General features: G+C 42.9%; 1 protein-coding gene across 1 annotated transcript in view; it reads right to left on the bottom strand.

Annotated features, from left to right (window-relative positions):
- col9a1c (collagen, type IX, alpha 1c) overlaps window positions 1–23,834 on the bottom strand; it is a 144,079-nt gene extending 120,245 nt beyond the window's left edge. Inside the window, exon 1 of the mRNA XM_087985856.1 lies at window positions 23,788–23,834. The gene's annotated coding sequence lies outside the window, so the exon portion shown is untranslated. The remainder of the gene's footprint in view (window positions 1–23,787) is intronic.
- Between the last annotated feature and the right edge of the window lie 3,890 nt (window positions 23,835–27,724).

The raw sequence follows: 27,724 nt of genomic DNA, 5'->3' as shown, positions 1-27,724 counted from the left end.
TGAGGAATCATGGGTTGACATGGATGGGGCACTGAAAGTGTGTAGAGCTGTGGGGCAGTGAAGGAAGACTAAGGTGTGAGGGTTAGTTTAGAGGGGCAGTTTTCATTTTGTTGTGTATTTTAATTTTCGGAGAGAGTGCTGGAGCAATGAGGCAGGCTTCCCGCTCAGCCCTCTTCAGAATTCAGCAGCTTCCTGCATTGTCTGGTCTGACTTCCAATCCAGCCAGCACCCCTGGGCCGAGAATGGGGAAGGTTTAAATGTCAGAATCATGGAGCTATAATCCCTCTGCAAATGTGGGGAAAAAAGGCTCTTCTCTTAGCAAGTCGAATATGTATTCTCTGGCATCATGGCACAGAAATATCAGCATCCCACTTCAGTAAAGGCATTTCTGATTTAAATGGCCATGTTCCTCTTTAAAATACATAGGGACAAAAACCTGACCTGACTGCACACCCACACCATGAAATTAGGATGTACTCTGTTCAGAGACGGTCCACGAGGATGATCCTTGGCATTGGAAGGATTGTCTTATGAGCACAACTTTATCAGGTTGGGATTCTGCTCAGTGGAGATTCAAAGAATGAGAGCTATTTTTATTGAAACTGACAGGATGTTGAAGAGGCTTGATGGATAAATGTTGAGAAGATGTTTCCCCTCATGGGACAATCTAGGATCAGAGGACATAGTCTCAGAATTAAGTGGTGGAATTTCTCTCAGAGGGTTGTCATAGAGGGCTGTGGGGACTGAATCCTTCTCTATATTTAAGGCTGAGATAGATGGATTCTTCAGCAGTTAGGAATCAAAGGTGATGGAGAAAATGTAGTAAAGTGCATATGAGGAATGATGCATCAGCCATGATCCCTCTGAACGGTACAGCGGGCCCGAGGGGTCAAATGTCCTACTCCTGTTCCTATTTCTGAAAGTCTTATAGTTCAGGTTGGGATCTTAATTTCAGACCACATCCCCCATTTTTGCCACAATGCAGATTCTCTGTTATGTTAGTATATCCACTGCCCAGACAGTAGAGGGTGGACCACAGTAACCCTGCTTTTTCAATCATATAATCCTTTTTTTGGTTTAAAATGAAATGAAATGCACAGGGTGGTAAATCATAGAATCATAGAAGCCCTACAGTGTGGAAACAGGCCATTTGGCCCAACAAGTCCACACCAACCCTCTGAAGATCCATCAGACCCTATCCCTTACCCTATTGCTCTACAATTACCCCTGACTAATGCACCGAACTTACACATCCCTGACCACTATGGACAATTTAATATGGCCAATTCACGATTGCTAACTTTCCACCACTTTTTAAAGAAAGATAAATGGCAGGTTCTGTCACACCCGTACAGGCAGAGAACTGCTTGGGAGCCACAAAAAGACTAAATAAATGTCTACCTTCTCATGGGAAGGAGCAAGCAAAATTGATGCTGAAACAGCAAATTTTTTTTCAAAAAAAGTGAAATGAACAAAGAAACAGTTCGGAATCTAACTAGATCATGAAACTAAATAACAACAGGAAAATCCGATAGACTGACATTTCTATTTTAAAGCAACAATTCCATCCAGTTTATATCGTGATCCAGTTGAAGAATGGCTTGGACTCGAGCGTCAGTGTTTATGACACAGAATCAGGCCATCCGCTTTAGTCAGCTTCTGTGTTCCCTCACCTTCCACCCGAACAAATATTCCGAATACACTATGCTGCTCTGTTCCTTATCCTCTATCCCAGTTTGCTTCATCCGCCTACATCATCTAAATTAAACCGCGACATGGTTTATGAATTGTTCTGAAATTCGTCTATAAGCAAAAACGCGTAACTTCACACTGAATATTAAAGTTGTACTGTTTGATGCAATTAAATTTTAAACGTCGGTTTATGGGGGCATTAGTTTAAAATAAATGGGAATCAAAATCGCCCCATTTCAAACACTAATTCGACGGACTGTTTCAGAATTACAACTCTGCAAGGGACACAACTCTCCCTCCTGGTTTAAATTACACAGTCTGATTATTTACAGTGTTCACCCACAGTCACACAATCCTTTGCTATTTCACACGATAAGATTACTTGATTTTATCCGGTGTCTTTTTCTTGAAAACGTACATTAGAACAATTTCCTCTCTGAATGCGTCCTGTGAAACTTGTCGAAATAAACTCGTAAACGTTTTGGTAGAATGGTAATCCTAAAGAAATTAAAGCCGACCTGAACAAAATTCCAAGCTCTGGCGCCCGTTAAACTGCTTTCAGAAAGTAGGCTTGATTTAGCGTAATTGCTGTTAAATTACGACCATATTCTTTGCGATAAAGTTTAAGAATTGATTCGGTGCTCTAGCTAACAATCGTTTGCAGTCCTTACCTTGATCCATGGAACACTCCCAAGCCCATTTTTCGTCTCAAATTAGAAACCAGGCAATTAAGTTCAAAAAGGGAGGGCAATGTGACTCATTTGAACAGTGCATAGAGGCAGAAGGACTGCAGTGTCTGAAGGACACTGAGATGAAGGTGAGCTGGAACTGCCCTTTGGAGAAGGTGGGACTTGCACCATCTCAGTTTCATTAAAAGATCTGGCTGGTTCCAACTTTTCTCAATAAACTCTCCCTCCTCTGTCCCACCATGGTGAGTACAAAGGTAGTGGAGGGAAGGTTTTAATTTGGTTCCTTTTATGGTTCATAGCCACGGCTGTAAAACAGATTCTTCATCAAACTCTACAACCCTGTTTAATGTACAGAAGAAATTTGTTTGATCAGAGATTGGTGGGTGCTAACATTTAAGTAATTAGGGGTGTACTGAGGAATATAAGTAGAAAAGCAATTAGCTTTGAATAAATTCCGATAAGTGAGACAAGCCAGACTGAATTGAAAGAAAAACATATTTATTTAGGGTCTTTCACCACCTCAGATCATCTCAAATTGCTCTCCAACTAATTAAGAATCTCTGAAGTGCAGTCACTATTGAAATGTCAGGGAAAAAACATCTAAGATTTGTCATTCTGAAGCCAGTCAGCTGTGAGGAATAGGCAGATAAATATACCTAAGGCCAAATCATTTCAACCCAGAGACCATGTGCTCCTACCAATTACCAGATGAAACCTTAAAAGTCCAGTTCAGTGGCCTGTACAGAGTGATAGAGAATCTTGGTAATGTAAATTATCTAATTGAGAATCCAGACTTGGGAATAAAGTAAAGGCTGTGTTCTATCAGGAGCACCCATTGAGGTGCAGAAGAGTGAGCAGATTTAATGAGGCTGCTTACAGCATTTATAGGATTATGTAGGGACACTTCAGGCTGCAGCATCCTAGCCCTACATGATGTGGATGTGGGAGAGGCCTTTTCTATAAGGCAACATCCATATCGGCTAGGCCCAGGAAAGTTGCCGCAGATTCAGTAGAAGATGTTCAGGGATGTGTGGGCTAGGTGCATTAGTCAGGGGAAATGTAGAGCAATAGGGTAGGGAAATGATCTGGGTGGGATACTCTTCAGAGGGTCAGTGTGGACTTGTTGGGACAAATGGCATTTGAAGCCCACCATGACAGATGGAATTAAAAGTTTAATGATGACAATGAAACTATTGTTGTTTATTAGGGAAAGACCCATCTGATTCACTATGATCCTTTTCCACACTGTTGGGATTCAATGATTCTATGAACAGCCCCAATCTTCAACCAAGCCTTTAAAGCAGCTATTGATGCCAATGCCACCAGGATAGGAGTTGCTCTTGTCCTAAAGGACAAATCTTGGATAGAGAAACCATATGGGTACTTCTCCAAAAATCTAAACAAGCACCAGAAATTGTTACTAATAGTAAGGAAGGAAACATTCAGTTTATTAATGTCCATCAAACACTTTGGGATAGATTCCAAAACGGATAGACAGAGACCACTGTCTATACAGGCCATAGGTTGTCTATTTTTGTGGAAAGGTTTACATCGAAGACTACTAGGTTACTCTATTGGAGTTTGTCTCTTCAACCATACCATCTAAAAATCACTCACAAATGTAATTGTGGATGTCTTGTCCTAAACATGGAGAGATCCAGTTTGGAGAATGAATGTGTGTGTGTGAGTGAGAAAGAAAGAATGAATCTCATTTCATTCATCATGTGATAGATCAAAAACCTGGATCAATTATGGCAGATTGAATTTATAATTACAACATGAGCATTTTAAAAGAGGACATGCAACCGCTTGTGGTGCAGTGGTAGTGTCCCTCCCCCTGAGTTGAGAGGCCCAGGTTCAGGTCCTACCTGCTCCTGAGGTGTATAATTACATTTCTCAACAGGTTGATTGGAAAAATAGGGTTTGTTTTTAAATTACAAATTATAATAGGAGCCATAAAGTGAGACCTTGTGAGACTGCCTTGCCTGCATTGAAAACATTGCTGACTGAATGGGAGCAGCTTCTCCAACTGAAATTGAAAATCACTGCATGGTATGCATTGACTTTGCTATTATCCTAGATCCTCATTCAATTCACTGCTAATTATTTCTGAACTCTCTATAAATGTTAAGAATATTTATCTTATTCAACCATACACTTATTTGTTTTATATTTCATCTTAATTATAAAACTATTTAAATTTTCTTGCTGCTACTCACCTGCCTTGCTGATCTCACCTCTGCAATCACTTTAATCTCCAGCAATTTCCCTCCTCTCCCTCACACTATACTTCTGATACTAGCATGATTTAATACCCTTGAGAACTTAACCAAAATCTCCATCTAAATGATGTAGAAAAGTTCCTATCTTAAACAATTTATTCTACTTAAACAATTTATTCTAAGCTGTACATTTTATTCTGCATATGAAAATGGTACATGACAACTACATAATCGCTTTATGACAAAAGTCACCAAGTAACAAGATACACTCAGAATGTTGCAAACTCTTTGTTGCTTAGGACTGTAGCCAATCTTTTGGACTTGAATCAGGTGAGCCCTTCACTGACTGTTGCTGACTGATTGCAGTACCCTTTTACCACACTAAAGACTGTTGCCCTTTGACTTTCATACATGACCATTTACTTGAAGTATGTGCTGGTACATGCTGAATGTGAGACATTGATATAGCACAGTATCACAAGCGATGTGTTCACCCTCTAACTGTTCAGTATTCCCCATCATCACAATCTGCCTGCCTCTTCCTCTGTGCTAAAAAGCAATGCCAGCTACAGAGCCTGGCAGGGAGAAAGTGAGGATTGCAGATACTGGAGATCAGAGTCAAGATTGTGGTGCTGGGAAAGCACAGCAGGTCAGGCAGCATCTGAGAAGCAGGAGAATCGACATTTCAGGCATAAGCCCTTTTTCACTACACTTTAGTGAAGGGAACTGCTATTCTTACCTGGTCTGGCCAACCTGTGACTCCAGACCTATAATATGGTTGACCTGAACTGTCCTCTGGATAATTAGGGATAGACAATAGATGCTGGCCTCATTTGAATGGGGAGAAAAAGGATGCTTCAGTGTGATTTGGGCAAGTTGAGTGAGTGGGCAAATATATGGTGGATGAAGTATCATTGGAGAACTGTGAAGCTGTACACTTTGTAGCAAAAACAGGATGGAAGATTATCATCTGGATGCTGATAAATTGGGTAAGTCAGAGGTGCAACAACACCTGGGCGACCCTGTACAATAGTTTCTGAAAGTAAGCACACAGATGCAATGAAGGTGGGAATCGTATGTTAGCCTTCATAGCAAGAGGATTCAAATAGAGGAGCAGCAATGGGCAAAAGTGAGGACTGCAGATGCTGGAGATTTGAGTCAAGAGTGTGTTGCTGGAAAAGCACAGCAGGTCAGGCAGCATCTGAGGAGCAGGAGAATCAACGTTTGGGGCAAAAGCCCTTCAGGAATGAGGCTGGGAGCATCAGAGGTGGAGAAATAAATGGGAGGGGGCTGGGGCTGGAGGAAAAGTAGCTGACAGTGCAATATGTGGATGGAGGTGGGGGGTAAAGGTGATAGGTCAGAGGGGAGGGAGGAACGGATAGGTGGGAAGGGAGATTGGCAGGTCGGACAGGTCATGAGGGTGGTGCTGAGCTGGAAGGTTGGAACTGGGCTAAGGTGGGAGAGGGGAAATGAGGAAACTGGTGAAGTCCACATTGATGCCATGGGGTTGGAGGGTTCCAAGGCGGAAGATGAGGAGTTCTTCCTCCAGGTGTCGGGTCATTAGGGAGTGGCAATGGAGGAGGCACAAGACCTGCATGTCCTTGGCGGAGTGGGAAAGGGGAGTTGAAGTGTTCGGCCACGGGGCACTGGGGTTGGATGGTGTGGATGTTCTGGAGATGTTCCCTGAAGCGGTCTGCAAGTAGGCGTCCTGTCTCCCCGATGTGGAGGAGACCGCATTGGGAGCAATGGATACAGTAAATGACACATGTGGAAATGCAGGTGAAACCTCGATGGATGTGGAAGGCTCCTTTGGGGTCTTGGATGGAGGTAAGGAGGGAGGTGTGGGCACAGGTTTTGCAATTCCTGCGGTGGCAGGGGAAGGTGGCGGGAGGGGAGGGTGGATTGCTGGGCGGTGTGGACCTGACGAGGCAGTCGCGGAGGGAAAGGTCTTTACAGAAAGCAGGTCGGGGTGGGGAGGGAAAGATATCTCTGGTGATGGGGTCCATTTGTAGGTGGCAGAAATGGCGGAATATGATGTGATGTATGCGGAGATGGAAGGTGAGGACTGAGGGGTTCTGTCCTTGATGCGGTTGGAGGGGTGGGGTTTGCAGCAATTAAACATGCTATTAGTGAGACTACACTTGAAGTAAAGTGAGCAGTTTTGGTCTCCTTTGCTGAGGAATGATGTTCTGATTATGGAGGGATTTCAATGTAGGTTTACCTGACCTTTTCCTGCGTGAGCAGGAGTGGCCTATGAAGAGAGTGGCCTATGATCAGTTAGGACTATATGCACAGGAGTTCAGAAGAATGAGGAAAAGATCTCATAGTAACCTATAAAATTCTAACAGGACTAGACAGGGCAAACACAGGAGGAATGTTCCCAGTGACTGGAGAGTACAGAATCGGGGATCATAGTTTAAGGATTCCAGCTCATCCATTTAGGACTGAGATGAGGAGAAATTTCTTCAGGCTGACAGTGGTGAGCCTGTGGAATTCTTTGCCACAGAAGGTGGTTGAGATCAAAACATTGAATATTATTAAGAAGGAGTGAGGTACAGTTTTTAGGGCAAAAGGGATCAAAAGGAATGTGGAGAAAGCAGGAACAGGCTACTGAGTTGGATGATCAGCCATAACCATACTGCATAGCAGGGCGCATATGAAGGGCCTTATAACCTAGTCCTGCTGCAATTTTCTATATTTCTATTTTTCTGTGTGTTAGTTGACCCAAGACAGGTATAACAATGTGGTGAGGCTGGTGGTTTCTCAATATAGTTTGCATGGACGAAACGTTGGTGGCCATGGAGTACATAGAACATAGAACAATACAGCGCAGAACAGGCCCTTTGGCCCTTGAAGTTGCGCGACCTGTGAGCTAATCAAAGCCCATCCCCTTCCACTATCCCATAATCATCCATGTGCTTATCCAAGGATTGTTTAAATCTCCCTAATGTGGCTGAGTTAACTACATTGGCAGGCAGGGCATTCTACGCCCTTACCACTCTCTGAGTAAAGAACCTGACTCTGACATCTGTCTTAAATGTATCCCCCCTCAATTTGTAGTTATGCCCCCTCGTACAAGCTGACATCATCATCCGAGGAAAAAGCCTTTCACTGTCTACCCTACGTAATCATCTGATCATCTTGTATTCTTTACCAAATCCCCTCTTACCCTTCTTCTTTCTAATGAGAACAGACCCAAGTCTCTCAGCCTTTCCTCATAAGACCTTCCCTCCAGACCAAGCAACATCCCGGTAAATCTCCTTTGCACCTTTTCCAATGCTTCCACATCCTTCCTGTAATGGGGGTGACCAGAACTGTACACAATATTCCAAAACTAGCGTTTTGTATAATTGCAATATGACATTATGGCTCCGAAACAAAATCCCTCCACCGACAAACCTAACACACCGTAAGTTTTCTTAACAGCACTATCAATCTGGGTGACAACTTTCAGGGATCTATGCACATGGACTCCAAGATCCCTCTGCATATCCACACTACCAAGAATCTTTCCATTGACCCAGTATTCTGCCTTCCTGTTATTCTTCCCAAAGTGAATCACCTCACATTTATCCGCATTGAACTCCATTTGCCACCTCTCAGCCCAAATCTGCAGTTTATCCAAGTCCCCATGCAATCTGCAACATTCTTCCACACTGTCCACTACTCACTGACTTTAGTATCATCTGCAAACTTATTAACCCATCCACCTCTGTCTGCATCTAAATCATTTATAAAAATTACAAACAGCAGTGGTCACAAAACAGATCCTTGTGGCACACCACTAGTAACTGGACTCCAGGCTGAATATTTTCCATCAACCACCACTCGCTGCCTTCTTTCAGAAAGCCAGTTCCTAATCCAAACTGCTAAATCACCCTCAATTCCATGCCTCTGCATTTTCTCCAACAGCCTACCACATGGAGCCTTATCAACCACTTTACTGAAGTCCATGTATACCACGTCAACTGGCCTACCCTCATCCACATGCTTGGTCACCTTCTCAAAAAACTCAATGAGGTTTGTGAGGCACGACCTGCCCTTGATGAATCCATGCTGACTATTTCTAAATCCTATCTCTTATAATCCTTTTCAAAACGTTTCCTACAACAGACATAAGGCTCACTGGTCCATAATTACCTGAGTCATCTCTACTGCCCTTCTTGAACTAGGGCACAACATTTGCAATCCTCCAGTCCTGTGATACTAAACCTATAAACAATGACTTCTCAAAGATCAAAGCCAACGGCTCCAACACCTCCTCTCTAGCTTCCCAGAGAATCCTCGGAAAATTCCATCCGGCCCAGGGGACTTGTCAACTTTCACTTCTTCTATAATTGATAATACCTCTTCCTTACTAACCTTGATCCTTTCTAGTCTATTTTCTATTATCTCATTCTTCTCCTCTACAATATTCTCCTGTTCCTGAATGAAAACAGATGAGAAATATTAGTTTAGCACCTCCCCAATCTCCACAGGGTCCACACACAATTTCTCACTTCTATCTTTGATTGGCCCTATTCCTACCCTAATCATCCTTTTATTCCTCACATACCGATAGAAAGTTTTAGGGTTCTCCTTTATTCTACCTGCTAAAGACTGCTCATGTCCTCTCCTTGCTATTCTTAATTCTCTCTTTAAATCCTTTCTGGTGAATCTGGACCTCTCCATTGCCTCATCTGAACCATCTTGTCTTATCGTCACATTAACCTCCTTCTTCTGCTTAACAAGAGATGCAATTTCTTTAGTAAACCATGGTTCCCTTACCTTATCATTTTTTCCCTGCCTGACAGGGACATACCTATCAAGGACATGCAACATCTGTTCCTTAAACCAGCTCCATATTTCGATGGTCCCCATTCCCTGCATTTTGCTACCCCATTCTATGCATCCTAAGTCTTGCCTAATCACATTATAAGTTCCCTTCCCCCATCTATAACTCTCGACTGTGGCATGTATCTATCCCTTTCCATTGTTAAAGTAAACGTAACCAAATTATGGTCACTCTCTCCACAGTGCTCACCTACAACTAAATCAAACACCTGGCCTGGTTCATTACCAAGCACCAGATCCAGTCTGGCCTTCCCTCTTGTCGGCCCTTCAACATACTGTGTCAGGAAACTGATCCATCTGACTTACTAGAGTTATAGCATTTCCAGTCAATGTTGGGAAGTTAATATACCCCATAATGACCGCCCTGTTCCTTTCATTCCTACCCAGAATTGTTTTGCCGATCCCTGGAACTCTGCGGAGGCCTATAAAAAAACTCCCAGCAGTGTGACCTCTTCTCTCCTGTTTCTAACCTCAGCCCATACTATCTCAGTAGACGAGTCCTCGTCAAAAGTTCTTTCAGCCAGCGTTATACTGTCTTTGATTAACAAGGCCACACCTCCCCCTCTTTTACCGCCTTGCCTGTTCTTAATGAAAGATCTAAACCCTGGAACTTGCAACATACGTACCTCACCCTGCTCTATCCATATCTCCAAAATGACCACAACATCCAAGTCCCAGGTACCTATCCATGCTGCAAGCTCATCTATCTTATTTTGGATACTTCTGGCATTGAAGTAGACACACTTCAACCCAGCTTGCTGTCTGCCAGCATATTCCTGTGACTATGAAATCTTGTCCCTGTCCTCCCTACTCTCGTCCTCCTGTGCACCGCAACTACACCTCAGGTTCCCAACCCCCTGCTGAGCTAGTTTAAACCCACCCGAACAGCACTAGCAAATTTCCCACCCAGGATATTAGTATCCCTCTGGTTCAAGTGAAGACTGTTCTATTTGTAGAGGTCCCACCTTCCCCAGAATAAGCCCCAATTATCCATGTACCTGAAGCACTCCCTCCTGCACCATCCCTGCAGCAACGTTTTCAGCTGATATCTCTCCCTATTCTTTCCCTCACTATGACTTGTTGGTCCGAAGGGCCTGTTTCCACACTGTAAATAGTCTAATCTAATCTAATCACGTGGCACGGGTAACAAACCAGAGATAACAACTCTGTTTGTTCTAACTCTCAGCTTCCACCCTAGCTCCCTGAAATCCTACCTTACATCCCTATCCCTCTTTCTACCTGTGTTGTTGGTACCTACATAGACCACGACTTGAGGCTGGTCACCCTCTTCCTTCAGGACCCCAAAGATACGATCTGAGACATCACGGACCCTGGCACCTGGGAGGTAGCACACCAGCCGTGAGTCTCATTCGTTCCCAACAAATCTTCCATCTGACCCTCTAACTCTTGAGTCCCGAATGACTAACACTCTCCTCCTTTCCCTCCTTCCCTTCTGTGCAACAGTGATAGACTCTGTGCCAGAGACTTGCACCCCACTGCATGCCACTGCTAAGATGTTCCCCCCCGCAGTATCCAAAATTAGTTTTTCAGGGGAACAATCACAGGGAATCTCTGCACTGACTGTTTCTCCCCCTTCGAACAGTTACTTCGAACAGTGTGCAGGGATGTTGTGTCGGAGCAAATAAAAATTGGACAGGGCATGCATTAGTGAGTTGCAGCTGCCACTCTGATTTATATCTTGGAAATTTTCACCCTCTTGTACCTTGGAGAAGGAAAGGAGAATTGGAAGTGACATATACATTCAGGAGCTGCTGTCTTAATAAGACGCTATTGTGTGGAAATTATGTAATTGCTACTCAATGATAAAATTCTGAAGTGACCGTTTCAGTCTTAAGTGGAAAATCAGAAAACAGTTTCCTCACATCAAGATAATTATTTCTTTTTTCACTTTCTCTTTATTTCCCCACCTCTCTTGTTCATGCCACGCCAAGGGAAAGCAGGTTCCATCCATAGTGATTGTTCTTATTACTCTTTAAATCTACCTGTAAACTCAAGGCTTAGCACAACTACAGACAGACACAAAAAGTCCTGTAATTATTTATTGCACCACTTCAGGCTGCACAGTTACAAACAAAAAGACTCTAAGAACTGATTCAATGGGACACTACCGGCAATATGACAGCACTTATTTATTCATTGGCACATACGTTGCATCACAAAGTTGCTCCTTTTACATCCTACAGCACTGAAAAATCTCTATCCTAAAGAATAGCAGTTCAAAACATTGGCAGGGTTCAGGTGGGGGGATTGGTGGAGGGTAAAGGTTGGTGGTGCTCCTCTTGGTGTAACCATGACATTTATTATTTGGATATGCCGGTGTTGGACTGGGGTGTACAAAGTTAAAACCACCTGATGAAGGGGGGGCACTCCAAAACCTAGTGCTTCCAATTAAACTTGCTGAACTATAACCTGATGTGTGATTTATGACATTTATTATTACTGTTTTATTTACTGTAGGTTCTGCAAGTTACCAGCAGGTGGAGTGCAACTGCAAACATTGCACTCAATTTGTGCACCACCCTATCATTCAAACATGAATAAACTTTACTCCTTTTAGGAAACTGGAAATGCTTTCCATTTTTATCACTTGTGAAGTGGATGGTTTGTTGGTTAGTGCTGTTGGATATTTATGAATGTTATTTATGAATGAAAAGAAAAACTGTGAACCACACGTATTATGTATTTAATAGTTAGAACATGGAACACTACAGCGCGTTCCAGGCCCTTTGGTTCTCGATGTTGTGCTGACCTATGAAACCAAACCAAAGCCCATCTATCCTACACTATTCCATTTTCCAGTTTTTAGTTCATTTTGTGTTGGTGATGTTGTAAACATCGTGAAACGTTTTTGTGTTCTGTTTTTATAGCAAAATCATTAAAGCATTCTAAAAGATTTGATTGGTTTTGCTACAAGTAATGACCAGAGGAAATCTTCATCCTGAGTTTTGTCAATTGAAGAATGATTATCTTAGAGGAATATACATGGTGGAGGAGTGACCCAGCAGTTTAATTGAACCTATTCCTCCACTTCGGTTTCGTCAATTCACGGTTTAGTCAATTCAACTGTATTTAGACAGCGATGTAATGGTAATATCAGTGGATTAGTAATCAAAAACACCAGACTTATGTTCTAGGCTCTTTGCAGATGGTGAAATTTGATTTTAACAACAATTTAGAATGAAAAGCTAGCCTAATGCTGATCATTCAACCACTCAGTTGTTGTACAAAAAAAAAACGACTTGTTTCATTAATGACCCTTTGAGAAGGAAATCTGTGAAGCTGATTAGGTCTGGCCTGGATCTGACTCTAGACATACAGCAATGTGGTTGACTCTTACTGCTCTCTGGACAATAAATGCTGGGCTAACCAGAGATTCCCACATCCAATGAATTAATAAAATACAGGGCATTTTACAATTTCAACTCTTGCTCTCTCTCTTTGAACCCATTAATAATACATGTTCCCCTGTTAATTTATAACAACTTACTTTACAAACATTTCTCCATTTGTGTATATACAAGATAGTGAACTTCACATTCTCCCAATTTTTTGTGAGACAATGTTTTTTTGAATTGAATGTTAAATAGCATAATTTAAATTCTAAGGCTATTCAAAGTTTGTGGGAAGATTTGTAGCTCGGGTGCTCGTTGCTGTGGTTCTGTTCGCCGAGCCTTAGAAGTTTTTGTTGCAAACGTTTCGTCCTCTGTCTAGGTGACATCCTCAGTGCTTGGGACCCTCCTGTGAAGCGCTTCTGTGGTGTTTGCTCCGGCATTTATAGTGGCCTGTCCCTGCTGCTTCCGGTTGTCAGTTTCAGCTGTCCGCTGTAGTGACCGGTATATTGGGTCCAGGTCTATGTGTTTGTTGATGGAGTTTGTGGATGAGTGCCAAGCTTCTAGGAATTCCCTGGCTGTTCTTTGTTTCGCTTGCCCTATAATGGTAGTGTTGTCCCAGTCAAATTCATGTTGCTTGTCGTCTGTGTGTGTGGCTACTAGGGATAGCTGGTCGTGTCGTTTCGTGGCTAGTTGATGTTCGTGGATGCGGATCGTTAGCTGTCTTCCTGTTTGTCCTATATAGTGTTTTGTGCAGTCCTTGCATGGGATTTTGTACACTACGTTAGTTTTGCTCATGCTGGGTATCGGGTCCTTCGTTTTGGTGAGTTGTTATCTGAGAGTGGCTGTTGGTTTGTGTGCTGTTATAAGTCCTAGTGGTCGCAGTAGTCTGGTTGTCATTTCAGAGATGTTCTTGATGTATGGTAGTGTGGCTAGTCCTTTGGGTTGCGGCATGTCCTCGTTCTGTTGTCTCTCCCTTAGGCATCTGTTGATGAAATTGCGAGGATATCCGTTTTTTGCGAATACCTTGTATAGGTGTTCCTCTTCCTCTTTTTGCAGTTCTGGTGTGCTGCAGTGTGTTGTGGCCCTTTTGAACAGTGTCTTGTTGCAACTTCGTTTGTGTGTATTGGGGTGGTTGCTTTCATAGTTCAGGACTTGGTCTGTGTGTGTGTCTTTCCTGTGTACCTTAGTGGTTAATTCTCCGTTTGGTGTTCTCTGTACCATCACCCTAGGAATGGGAGTTGGTTGTCCTTTTCTTCCTCTCTCGTGAATCGGATTCCTGTGAGTGTGGCGTTGATGATCCGGTGTGTATTCTCTATTTCCGTGTTTTTAATGATTACAAAGGTGTCATCAACGTATCTGACCCAGAGTTTGGGTTGAATTTGTGGTAAGACTGTTTGTTCTAACCTTTGCATTACTGCTTCTGCTATGAGTCCCGAGATCGGTGAGCCCATGGGTGTTCCATTGATTTGTTCGTATGTCTGGTTGTTGAATGTGAAGTGTGTTGTGAGGCACAAGTCCAGTAGTTTAAGTATGCCGTCTTTGTTGATGGGTTCAACGTCCTGTTGTCTGTTATGTCTGTTCAGCAGGTTGGCTATTGTTTCTCTGGCTAGGGCTTTGTCAATAGACGTGAACAGTGCCGTTACGTCGAATGAGACCATGGTTTCTTCCTTGTCTATGTGTATATTTCTGATGATGTCCAAGAATTCCTGTGTTGATTGTATAAAGTGTCTGGATCCGCTGATCAAGTGTTTCCGTTTCTGCTGTAGTTTTTTCGCCAGTTTGTTTGATGGTGTCCCTGGTAGTGATACTATGGGTCTGAGTGGGATGTCTGGTTTGTGCACTTTAGGTAGTCCATAGAATCTGGGGGTGTTGTTGCTTTCAGGTTTCATTCTTTGTACGTCAAACCTGGTTATCTATCCGTTTTTTTGTAGGTTCCTCAGTGTGTTGTTTATCCTATTGGTGAGCTGTGGGGTGGGGTCAAACTCCCTCTTTTGGTAGGTGTTGGTATCTGCAAGTAGTTGTTGTGCTTTTTGGATGTACTCTGCTTTGTCCAGGATGACCGTCATTCTGCCTTTGTCTGCTGGTATAATGATTATGTTCTTATCGTTTCTTAGTGATTTTAGTGCTTCCCTCTTCTTGGTGTTGAGATTATGTGTTTGTCTTTTCCTTGTTATCAGGGGTACGATACTTTGTCTCACTGTTTGTTGTGTCTCTTCTGTCAGTCCATTGTTCCTGAGTGTGCATTCTAGTGCTGCTAGGAAGTCTGCTGTCTTGGCGTCCCTGTGGTTGTAGTTGAGTCCCTTGGCCAGTATTGTTCTTTCCGTGTCTATGAAATAGACAATACACACCGGATCACCAACTCCACACTCACAGGAATTCGATTCACGAGAGAGGAAGAAAAGGACAACCAACTCCCATTCCTAGACGTGATGGTACAGAGAACACCAAACGGAAATTAACCACTAAGGTACACAGGAAAGCCACACACACAGACCAAGTCCTGAACTATGAAAGCAACCACCCCAATACACACAAATGAAGTTGCAACAAGACACTGTTCAAAAGGGCCACAACACACTGCAGCACACCAGAACTGCAAAAAGAGGAAGAGGAACACCTATACAAGATATTCGCAAAAAACGGATATCCTCGCAATCTCATCAACAGATGCCTAAGGGAGAGACAACAGAACGAGGACATGCCGCAACCCAAAGGACTAGCCACACTACCATACATCAAGAACATCTCTGAAATGACAACCAGACTACTGCGACCACTAGGACTTATAACAGCACACAAACCAACAGCCACTCTCAGATAACAACTCACCAAAACGAAGGACCCGATACCCAGCATGAGCAAAACTAACGTAGTGTACAAAATCCCATGCAAGGACTGCACAAAACACTATATAGGACAAACAGGAAGACAGCCAACGATCCGCATCCACGAACATCAACTAGCCACGAAACGACACGACCAGCTATCCCTAGTAGCCACACACGCAGATGGCAAGCAACATGAATTTGACTGGGACAACACTACCATTATAGGGCAAGAGAAACAAAGAACAGCCAGGGAATTCCTAGAAGCTTGGCACTCATCCACAAACTCCATCAACAAACACATAGACCTGGACCCAATATACCGGTCACTACAGCGGACAGCTGAAACTGACAACCGGAAGCGGCAGGGACAGGCCACTATAAATGCCGGAGCAAACACCACAGAAGCGCTTCACAGGAGGGTCCCAAGCACTGAGGATGTCACCTAGACAGGGGACGAAACGTTTGCAACAAAAACTTCTAAGGCTATGTTGCCTTGTTCTGGATTTTCCAACAAGAGGGAATTGCTTTCCTGACATATTTTCTGAATTCCTTTTATTATTTTTAACATCGTACATTGTCTCTGGACTTCCTCTTCACTGAGGCATTTCACCCAAGTTGACCCAATATCGATGGCAGTGAAGTCCCCTCATCTGAATGATCAGAACCATAATTTTTATTGTGGTATCACATTTAAAGTTGTTAAATAGCCTGTGCTTCACAGGAACATTATCAAACAAAGTTTGACAGGAAGCCACTTAAAGAATGTTCAGACAGATGATCAAAAGCTGGATCACAGTTTAAGTAGAATCTTAAATGAGACAAATGAGTGAAACAGGTCGAGGGATGGAATTCCAGACCTTCAGGCCTCAACAAAAAGAGGGAGGCTGCAGCAGGCAGAATTGGAGAAGCATTGACATCCCAAATGATTTTGAGGCTGGAAGAGATTCCAGAGACAGAGAGAGGTGAGGCCATGGGGAAATTTGAAAATAGGGATGAGTACTATTCGATATGGAGCCAGAAGTGTGCTGAATGGCCTCTATCTGTGCTATTTTGAAATTAGAATACTCAGTAACATGAGGTTACCAAAGGCTGAAAATAATATCTGACTTCTGAATTGTGGTTACTCTTATAGTCTAGGTAAATACAGCAGCAATGTATGCAGCAAGATCCCAGAAACAATAATGATATAAATGATTGTGTGCTGTGCTTCACTGGTCAGGATATACATGGCAGCCAGGAGTCTCTTCTGTTCTTCTTCCCCTGCCTGTGGAATTCTCTGTCTTGGTAAGTGGTTGAAATTAAAACATTGAATATTTTCAAGAAGGCTTCAGATATATTACATATACATAAGGGCAAAAGGGATCAAAGGGTACAGGGAGAAAGTGGGAACAGGGGACTGCCTGGATGATCAGCTGTGATCATACAGTCTTAGAGATCTATGGCATGGAAGCAGGCCCTTCAGCCCATCAGGTCTGCATCAATCAAAATCAAGCACTTAGCTTTTCTAATTCCATTTTCATCATATTGAATAGTGGAGCAGGTTTGAAGGGCCAAATGACCAACCCCCTGCTCCCATTTTTAATGTTTAATCAGTTAGTTCTACTCAATCCTTCACATCATTTGCAATCTAAATCTCTTCATACTGCACTGATGTGCTACTGCAATATGTGTTCAACATGAACCTCAACTTAGAGAGGCAAAAGCAGATTAACATCACAAGTTTGCTAATCTCTTCCTCCTCTGCTCTTAGGATCCATGCCTACCCAAGGAGTCTTGTCATTTTATACAATGATTGCCTGGGAAGAAATATTGACAGCAAATACCTATTCAGTTTGTTAGATTTTAACATAACTACCCAAGCAGGAGGTACAATATTAAAAAATGAGACCTAATAAATAAATATGCCTGGACAATTGGACAGACTTCCAAAAATAACATATCAATGCAAACAAATATTGCCATTGCAGCCCTTATTAAATTAAAGCAGGCCAACACATATATTAACAAAAGGAAACATCTATCTATTTCTCTTAAAGTGAAAGAGAAGGAAAATTAGAAAATCAGTGCAACAATGAAACCAGAATCAAACAATAGAAAGAAAAATAGAGAATCAAAAGGGAGACAGACAGAATAAATGAGTGAATGTATAGAAATTTCTTGAGGCGACAGACATTCATACAATACCACAGGGAAGCCTTCTCCACTGAGCTAGTGGCCTCTACATGCAGCAACAGTCAGAGGTCACACCCCGGAAAGGCAAAAGCACAGAGAGGTAACAAAATTAGCCCAAAATACAGCCTCAGTGAAGTATGCAGCAATGATTCTCAAAAAAGAAAACAAAGAACTGCAGCTCCTGGAAATCTGAAACATGAACAGAAATTGCTCAGCAGGCCCAGCAGCATATTTGGTGGCAAAGCTGAGTTAATGTTTTGGATCCGGTCGCCCTTTCTCAGAAGCGTTCTGAAGGAGGGTGACTGGACCCAAAAGGATAACTCTGTTTTGCCTCCAAAGATGCTGCCAGGCTGTGTTTTTCCAGCAATTTGTGTCAATGTGATTTCCAACTTGTCCCTGGGTAAGTTCCTCTGCCTCAGGATTGCATTATGGAGACATCCTGCCTGATTGCCCACCATTTTCCCAGCTGTCTCGCTTCCAAGTTCACCCCACAAGGGTGGAAAAATTCATTCCTACATGTCAATGATGGTAATAATAATAGTGAACGTCATTGTAGTATATTCCACTCCTACCTTTACTCCAAATATATGGTCAAAAAGTCAATGTTTTGAGCATAAGCTCTTCACCACATTCCTGATGAGGAGTTATTTCAAAACGTTGACTCTCCTGCTCCTTGAATGCTGCCTGGCTGGCTGTGCTTTTCCCACATCACACTCTTCGACGCTGATCTCCAGCATCTGCAGCATTCACTTTCTCCTAATGTATGGGGGTCTGTTAGCTTGGATGGCTGGTTTGTATCACAGAGTGATACTAACAGCATGGGTTCAAGTCCCACACTGGCTGAGATCACCATGAAGGTTCTGCCTTCTCAACCTTGCCCCTTGCCTGAGGTGTGGCGACCCTCGGGATAAACTTTCCACCAGACATTATCTCTCCCTCTATGAGGGAATGGGATTATGGTAATTTTATTTCTATGAGTCCAAACTATGTATACAATAGCAATGGGTGGGTGAATAAGTAGTTCCTTTAAATGATGCACCAGAATTTGAGATGAAAGCAGAAAGTTCTGAAGATGCACTTAGATCAGATAATAAGATTCAACAGGAGACTTGCTGTGTTGCTTCACAAAACCAATGCTGGAAAAGTGGAGAGTGATTCTGTAAGACTTGTCAAAGCAAAGAGATTAAAAAAGAACAGATAAAAGGATTGAGTTGAAAGCAACAAACAAAAGGCTAGCTACTCATACAAAGTGATCACTGAAACATAAGCATCAAGTCAATCATAGCATCTGTGCAGAGAAATGTCAAATTAATGTTTCAGACATATCACTTCATCAAAACCTGCAAAACGTTAATGAAGGCTTATGTCAGAAATGTTAGCTTCTCATTTCTTTGCATAGAAACTTCATGATTTGCTTTGTTTTCTATTTTTCTTTGAGATTTCCAACACTTCTGTATGTTATATCTTGTGTACTGGATATGTACAAAGATCATCACGGTTCCGACAAACCTTTGGTATTCTGATTCCATCTCCACCACAGCCACTCACTTTAAGGTCATGACACCCCGCCTCCACTCATTCCATTCTCTATCCATTTAAGCAATACTCCAGAGTTCATGCTTGTCAGTAACCTCAGGAGTCTGCTCTACTTTTGGATTTCCTGTTACTAAATAAAAAGCCATCTGTGAACTATCTATCTTTGCCAAATACAACATATTCCCAATCTATCTTTCAAATATGTTGCCACAGCTGACTAACCCCTGCCTTCCCTCTCTCACGATTTTCATTCCTGCACCTTTGGCTCAACATCAGTATCCTCTTCCTCCTAATCCATCTGCCATTGATGTGGAGGAGCCGGTACTGGGGTGTACAAAGTTAAAAATCACACGACACCAGGTTATAGTCCAACAGGTTTATTTGAAAGCACTAGCTTTCGGAGCGGTGCTCCTTCATCACGTGGTTGCCATTTGACGAAGGAGCAGCGCTCTGAAAGCTAGTGCTTCCAAATAAACCTGTTGAACCTGGTGTTGTGTGATTTTTAATTTTATCCATCTGCTGTATGCTTGCTTCCACATTTCTACAGCATTATATTCAACATTTATAATATAGAACATAGAACAATACAGTACAGAACAGGCCCTTCTGCCCTTGATGTTGTGCCGATCTGTGAACTATTCAGTTCATCCCCCTAAACATCCCATAATCATGCGCTTATCCAAGGATTGTTTAAATCTCCTTAGTGTGGCTGAGTTAACTACATTGGCAGGCAGGGCATTCTACGCCCTTACCACTCTCTGAGTAAAGAACCTGCCTCTGACATCTGTCTTAAATCTATCACCACTCAATTTGTAGTTATGCCCTCTTGTACAAGCTAAAGTCATCATCCTAGGAAAAAGACTTTCACTGTGGACCCTATCTAAACCTCTGATCATTTTGTAAGACTCTATCAAATCCCCTCCTTGCCTTCTTCTTTCCAATGAGAACTGACCCAAGTCTCTCAGCCTTTCCTCATAAGACCTTCCCACCAGACCAGGCAACATCCTGGTAAATCTCCTCTGCACCTTTTCTAATGCTTCCACATCCTTCCCGAAATATGGCGACCAGAACCATACACAATATTCCAAGTGTATCCACACTAGCATTTTGTATAGTTGCAGCATGATATTACAGCTCTGGAACTCAATCCCTCTACCAAAGAAACCTAACACACTGTCTGCCTTCTTAACAGCACTATCAACCTCGGTGACAACTTTCAGGGATCTATGCACATGGACTCCAAGATCCCTCTGCACATCCACACTATCAAGAATCTTTCCATTGACCCAGTACTCTGCCTTTCTGTTATACTTCCCAAAGTGAGTCACCTCACAGTTATCTGCATTGAACTCCATTTGCCATCTCTCAGCCCAATTCTGCAGTTTGTCCAAGTCCCCATGCAACCTGTAACATTCTTCCAAACTGTCCATTATTCCACCGACTTTAGTGTCATCTGCAAACTTACTAATCCATCCACCTATGCCTGTGTCTAACTCATTGATAAAAATGACAAACAGCAGTGGTCCCAAAACAGATTCTTGTGGCACACCACTAGTAACCGAACTCCAAGTTGAACATTTTCCATCAACTACCACTCGCTGCCTTCTTTCAGAAAGCCAGTTTCTAATCCAAACTGCTAAATCACCCTCAATCCCATGCTCTGCATTTTCTCTAACAGCCTACCATGTGGAACCTTATCAAAGGCTTTACTGAAGTCCATGTATACCACATCAACTGCCCTACCCTCTTCCACATGATTGGTCACCTTCTCAAAAAAAAACAATGAGGTTTGTGAGACAAGACCTGCCCTTGACAAAACTATGTTAACTATCTGAAATCAAATTTTTGCTTGCTAGATGATTATAAATCTTATCTCTTATAATCCTTTCCAAAACCTTTCCTACAACAGACATAAGGCTCACTGGTCTCTAATTACCTGGGTCATCTCTACAGCCCTTCTTGAACAAGGGCACAACAAATGTTGTGGTACTAAACCTGTAGACAATAACGACTCAAATATCAAAGCCAAAGGCTCTGCTATCTCCTCCTTAGCTTCCCAGACAATCCTCAGATAAATCCCATCCAGCCCAGGGGACTTGTCTACTTTCACTCGTTCTAGAATTGATAACACCTGTTTGTAACTATCCTCAATCATTTCTAGTCTAATATCTCATACTTCCTTCTTCTCCTCTCCAATATTTTCCTTTTCCTGAGTGAAAACTGATGAGAAATGTTTGTTTAGCATTTCTCCGATCTCCACAGGGTCTACACTCAACTTCCCCACTTCTGTCTTTGATTGGCCCTATTCCTACCCTAGTCATCCTTTTATTCTTCACATACCTATAGAAAACTTTAGGGTTCTTCTTTATTCTATTTGCTACAGACTGCTCATATCCTCTCTTTGCTCTTCTTAACTCTAAGTCCTTCCTAGCTGATCTAGAACTCTTCATCACCTAATATGTACCATATTGCCTCATCAACACGTAAGTCTCTTTCTTCTGCTTAACAAGAGATGCAATTTGTAGTAAACCACGGTTTCCTTACCTTATCGTTTCCTCCCTGCCTGACAGGGTCATACCTATCAGGAACAAGCTATATCTGTTCCTTAAACCAGCTCCACATTTCCATTGTCTGCAACCCCTGCATTTTGCTACCCCACTCTATGCATCCTAATTCTTGCCTAATCGTATTATAATTGCACTTGCCCCATCGATAACTCTTGACCTTGGCATGTACCTATCCCTTTCCATCACTAAACTAAACGTAACCAAATTATGGTCACTCTCTCCAAAGTGCTCACCTACAACTAAATCAAACACCTGGCCTGGTTCATTACCAAGCACCAGATCCAGTGTGGCCTCCCCTCTTGTCAGCCCTTTGTTATACTGTGTCAGGAAACCCTCCTGCACACATTGGACAAAAACTGATCCATCTGATGTACTAGAGTTATAGCATTTCCAGTCAATGTTGGGGAAGTTACAGTCCCCCATAATGACCACCCTGTTCTTTTCAGTCCTATTCAGAATAATTTTGCCAATCCTCTCTTCCACCTCCCTGGAAGTCTGCGGAAGCCCATATAAAACTCCAAGCAGTGAGACCTCTCGTCTTCTGTTTCTCACCTCAGCCTATACTACCTCAGTAGACGAGTCCTCGTTAAAAGTTCTTTCAGCCACTGTTATGCTATCCTTGACTAACAAGGCCACACCTCCCCCTCTTTTACTACCTTGCCTGTTCTTAATGAAAGATCTAAATCCTGGAACTTGCAACATCAATTCCTCACCTTGCTCTATCCATGTCTCTGAAATGACCACAACTTCAAAGTCTCAGGTACCTATCCATGCTGCAGGCACACCTACCTTATTTCAGATACTTATGGTGTTGAAGTAGATGCACTTCAAACCAGTTTGCTGTCTGCCAGCACATTCCTGTGACTGCGAAATCCTGTCCCTGTCCTCCCTACGCTCATCCTCCTGTGCACCACAACTATACCTCTGGTTCCCATCCCCCTGCTGGGCTAATTTAAACCCACCCGTATAGCACTAGCAAATTTCTCACCCAAGATAGTAGTACCCCTCTGGTTCAAGTGAAGACCGTCCTGTTTGTACAAGTCCCACCTTCCCCAGAATGAGCCCCAATTATCCAAGTACCTGAAACCCTCCCTCCTGCACCTTCCTTGTAGCCACGTGTCAAGTTGATATCTCTCCCTATTCCTTGCCTCGCTATCACATGGCATGTGTAACAAACTAAAGATAACGACTCTGTTTGTTCTAGCTCTCAGCTTCCACCCTAGCTCCCTGAAATCCTGCCTTACATCCCTATCCCTCTTTCTACCTGTGTTGTTGGTATCTACATAGACCACGACTTGGAGCTGGTCACCCTCTCCCTTCAGGACCCCAAAGATACGATCCAAGACATCACCGACTCTGGCGCCTAGGAGGCAGCTCACCAACCGTGAGTCTCATTCATTCTCAACAAACCTTCTATCTAACCCTCTAACTATTGAGTCCCCAATAACTAACACTCTCCTCCTTTCCCTCCTTTCCTTATGTGCAACATGGACAGGTTCTGTGCCAGAGACCTGGGCCCCACTGCATACCCCTGATAAGTCATCCCTCCCTCCAACAGTATACATGTTTTTCAGGGGAACGATCACAGTGGATCCCTCCACTGACTGTTTTATCCCCCTTCGAATAGTCACTCAGATTTAATTGTGCCTAGGAGTAACTGCTTCCCTGTAACACTTATCCACCACAGCCTCTGCCTCCCGAATGATCCGAAGTTCATCCAGCTCCCGCTCCAGTCTTGGAGGAATGAGAGTTAGGTGCACTTCCTGCAGATGTACTTGGATGGGACACTAATGACGTCCCTCACCTCAAACATCACGCAGGAAGAACATTGCTCTCCCTGCACTGCTATCCCTGCTAGTCCCCTTATCACAAAGTAAAAAAGAGGAGACGCTTACCTGATGTGTCCCTGGTCTTTAAGGTTAGAGGAGGTGGTTGGGTAGGAGGCCCTGCAAAGGTAGGTTCTCAGGATTAGAAAACACTGACTTATGTAGCTGAATGGAAATAAAAATAAGAAATCCCTCCTTTCCCAGAAACCTCTGCTCTCTGATTTCAAATTTAAAAGTTCAAATCAGTGACTCACCGCTCCCAGCAGGCCCTTGGTGCAAGCTCCCACTCTTTGAGTTGCTGCTGCCGCTGAAGAACAGAAATGGAGGAGTCCTGCGCTTGAGGTAAGTTTTTAAAGGTTTTTTTTAAAAGAAAGGTTCTGCTTGCCTTAAATAATAAGAAAGCACAAGCATCGATTTCTTCTCCCTTGGCTGCCAGCCTTACGTTGGCATTCTTTTATTCCTTGAAAACACTTTAATAGATGTGTGCCAGAAAATCTTTTGAATGACAATTGACTGTACAATTGCATTTTAAATGAGTATGCCTGCCTTGGCAACCAGGACACCATGTTTCCATGAATGATGCATCTATAGCAGTTTGTGCTGCTGATTAATCAGTTTTCTGCACTGGTTAGAATATTGAAAGGGAAGCAGTCATCTCAAACCAGCATCAATTCCATCAGAATGATATCAGTCTGGGAGCTTTCCCTGGTATTTAAGCATCGTTAGACTTTGGACCATCCAACTACACAACTGGGCAATGGCAATGCATCAGCCTCATAGCATCAGGTTGCTTATTCTGGTTCCAGTTCAGGCAGCCCTTATTCTCCCACCAGGAGCTTTTGTGGACAGAGGTCGACAGGAGTCTCTGGCTGTGAGATAGACCTTTAATGCAACCTTGTGGCAGTGGGAATCATGAAGGAAACTTATAACAGTGGGGCAAAGATGCACATTTCATTGTATGCCATGCTTCTAAGTTAGCAACACAAAGGACAGCATGAGGCAAAAGATAATGCAGAAATGTTAAATGCATATTCTTGAACAGAAAGGCAATGTGTGAAAGTCAAAGAGTATGTGTGCTTAGCAGGGCAAGTGCAAAGTCCAGTCAATAAAGGGGTACTGCCAGAATCAGTCAGGGCTGGAATACTTTACTCAGGAGGAGGGTTGGCTGTGGTCAGTCAGACAGTTGATCCTATGAAAATTCAAGGATCCACACCCTTACAGTCCATCTATGCAGTCAAGTAGAAGTGCTGATGTCACTGATCTGTTTTTCAGGGTCTCATTGTCAAGTCAGTCAGGAGTGAGTCAGAGAGGAAGGGGGGAGGTGCTTGGGGTGGAGAATATGTTGGGTCCAAAGTCTCTGGCCCTACACTCTGTCAGAGTCTCCTATCACTGAGCAACTGAATATGGGTAAGGCTAATCCTCAGGCATGATCTGCCCACAGTATTGACTCTATAGACTGACCCCACAATGCCCCATTTTAGAAATAGTACATAATTTTGGTGAAATAACCTTGGAATAATAGTCCTTGATTCTTAACCTACAAATAATTGCACATTCATATTAAAATGTTTAATACCCCTATTAAATGATGGTTAAAGAAATTCAGCACAAAGGTGTTAAGTTTTTAACTGGTACTTCTAGAGTGTTACTTTCAGGTTTATTCAATTTGACAAGTAACATTTGCAAAGAGCTATTTTGTTCCATTCCTCAGTTTTCTTACTTGCCGTCTTTCCATTGATGATTGGCATTTGACCAATCTATGAATATTAGCTGTTGCTCCTTTGTTATCTGACAATGTTATTTTCAAAAGAGAGAATGTAACCTATCTATTTTATCAAACGGAATCTGCACCAGCAGTGTGATACAAATTGTACAACAATCAACTGAGAGGCTGTCCAAGGGACACCTCTTTGTTTTGCAGTCCATTATAATTGCATGGAAGAAATTGAAATGTAAATCACTTTGTTAATAGTGCACATTGAATACAAAGCACAAATTATTTCTGACCGCAACCCATAAGGTGAGAGGGCAGCCATTCCTCTGAATATCCGCCACTGTATAAACCAAAAGCTAATTGATGCCCAGCTCTTCTAGAACAAGAATGGTGTTCGGGAATATATTCACGATTTCAGAGAAAACATCAAAAGCATACTTTTGGATTTCACAATTGAAAAATGCAGTGGCTCTTTTACTGGATTAGCAAGGTGGGTGAAGTGCTCAAGCATCATCCATGCTGGAATTACATTCTTCACCATATTGTTGAAGGTAACTGAAGCTTAGACCTTTGCAGCTATTAAACAGGAGGCTAATGCCTGATTCAAGCTCCTTTACAGAACTCAATAGCAAATAACTGACTCTGTTGCCATGCATGAACCAATGGCTCAGCAACTAAAACAGTAGCTCTAAAAGAACCTGTGAAAGCTGCTTTTGAGCAGCAAAGTTGTTGAGTGTACACCTGGCTGAGATGGACATTTTCTTGGGGAACTGAAGAGACCAAAGATTAGATTACTTACAGTGTGGAAACAGGCCCTTCGGCCCAACAAGTCCACACCGACCCGCAGAGGTGCAACCCACCCAAACCCATTCCCCTACACCTAACACTAGGGGCAATTTAGCATGGCCAATTCACCTAACCTGCACATTTTTGGATTGTGGGAGGAAACCGGAGCACCCGGAGGAAACCCACGCAGACACGGGGAGAATATGCAAACTCCACACAGAGAGTCTCCTGAGGCGGGAATTGAACCCAGGTCTCTAGTGCTGTGAGGCAGCAGTGCTAACCACTGTGCCACTGTGCCGCCCAAGAATGTGGAGATAAATGGAATTGGGATGAAGATGAGCCAAAATGTTATTGAATGGTGCACAGTGTTATTGAATGGCAGAGCAGAAGCAAGGGTCTGTGTGGTCCATCTACTCTAGTTCATTTTTCTTGTGCTTCTATGACCCACCAGGAGGTGGTGTGTATTCCACAATCAGACTTACCTGAGGGCAATGATGGGTTTCCCAAATGATCCCATTCACTCCCCTTCTACAACTGATGAGGACCAATTAACTCCCACAATAAGCTGCTATTAAATACAGGTCAAACAACAATTTTTAATAATCTTCCCTCAGGACTATTAGAATCATCGGTTGAGAGATTGGTGCCTCTGTTAAAATACTGTGCAAATTGATAAAATGCGAGCACACCAAAGTCACATGTTAATTTAATGAAATAAAATAGCAATTACCTTTGGCACAGTTACCCTCTTAAATGTTTATCCATTGATTCTGAGCAGACTGAAGACCTGAAGTAGTGCCTGGATCACTTTGGTGACCTTAAAATGGCAAGCTTTCTTTCTGGAAGGCAGTAACAGAAGCTGTGGAGAAAGATAGTTTCTCACTCTCATTAATAACCATGCATGAACTCAGTGCTATTATGCATTCATCACAGTGCATAATGCCTAGTTTCATCGAATTCATTGGAACGATGATCACAGTAGAGGCTGCAGCACTGGGTGACGTTATCACCTTGGAGAAATGCAGCCAGCTGACCATAATCTAACAACCACTTAATGAACTGGAGGCTAGTACAGGAGTGAGCTGCAAGATGCTGCTCTTGGTACCCCCTGACAGAGAGGAGGCTGCTAGTGTCATTTTTACAAGCCTGCCAGACCTGTATTCACTCTGTTTTGAACATTACAAACAGCATGGGAGCCCTCCAGAAATGGTCGATCCAACACCTCCAACCTGAAGGCTCACTACAGAAAAGACAGAGACTGACCAGTGATCACTCCCAGAATCCCAGTCATCCCAAAATTCACTACAGGAATTCTACTGACCAGTGCTCACTGCAGGAATCTCAGAGGCTAATCAGTGCACAGCGCAAGAATATATGGCAAACCAGTGCAGGGTACAATAAAATCTTAGAATCTGATCAGTACTCACTACAGAAAACCCAGAGGCTGACCAGTGTTTATTGCTGGGGGAGGCAGTAGCCCCGAGATTTAATCACTTGAGTGTTAAT

This window comes from Chiloscyllium plagiosum, unplaced genomic scaffold (assembly GCF_037043375.1).
Source record: "Chiloscyllium plagiosum isolate Xiang-an unplaced genomic scaffold, Cpla_swu_hap1 HiC_scaffold_4, whole genome shotgun sequence".
Classification (NCBI taxonomy): Eukaryota; Metazoa; Chordata; class Chondrichthyes; order Orectolobiformes; family Hemiscylliidae; genus Chiloscyllium; species Chiloscyllium plagiosum.
Note: the sequence above shows the minus strand (reverse complement) of the source record. Positions and strands in the feature narration are given on the sequence as shown.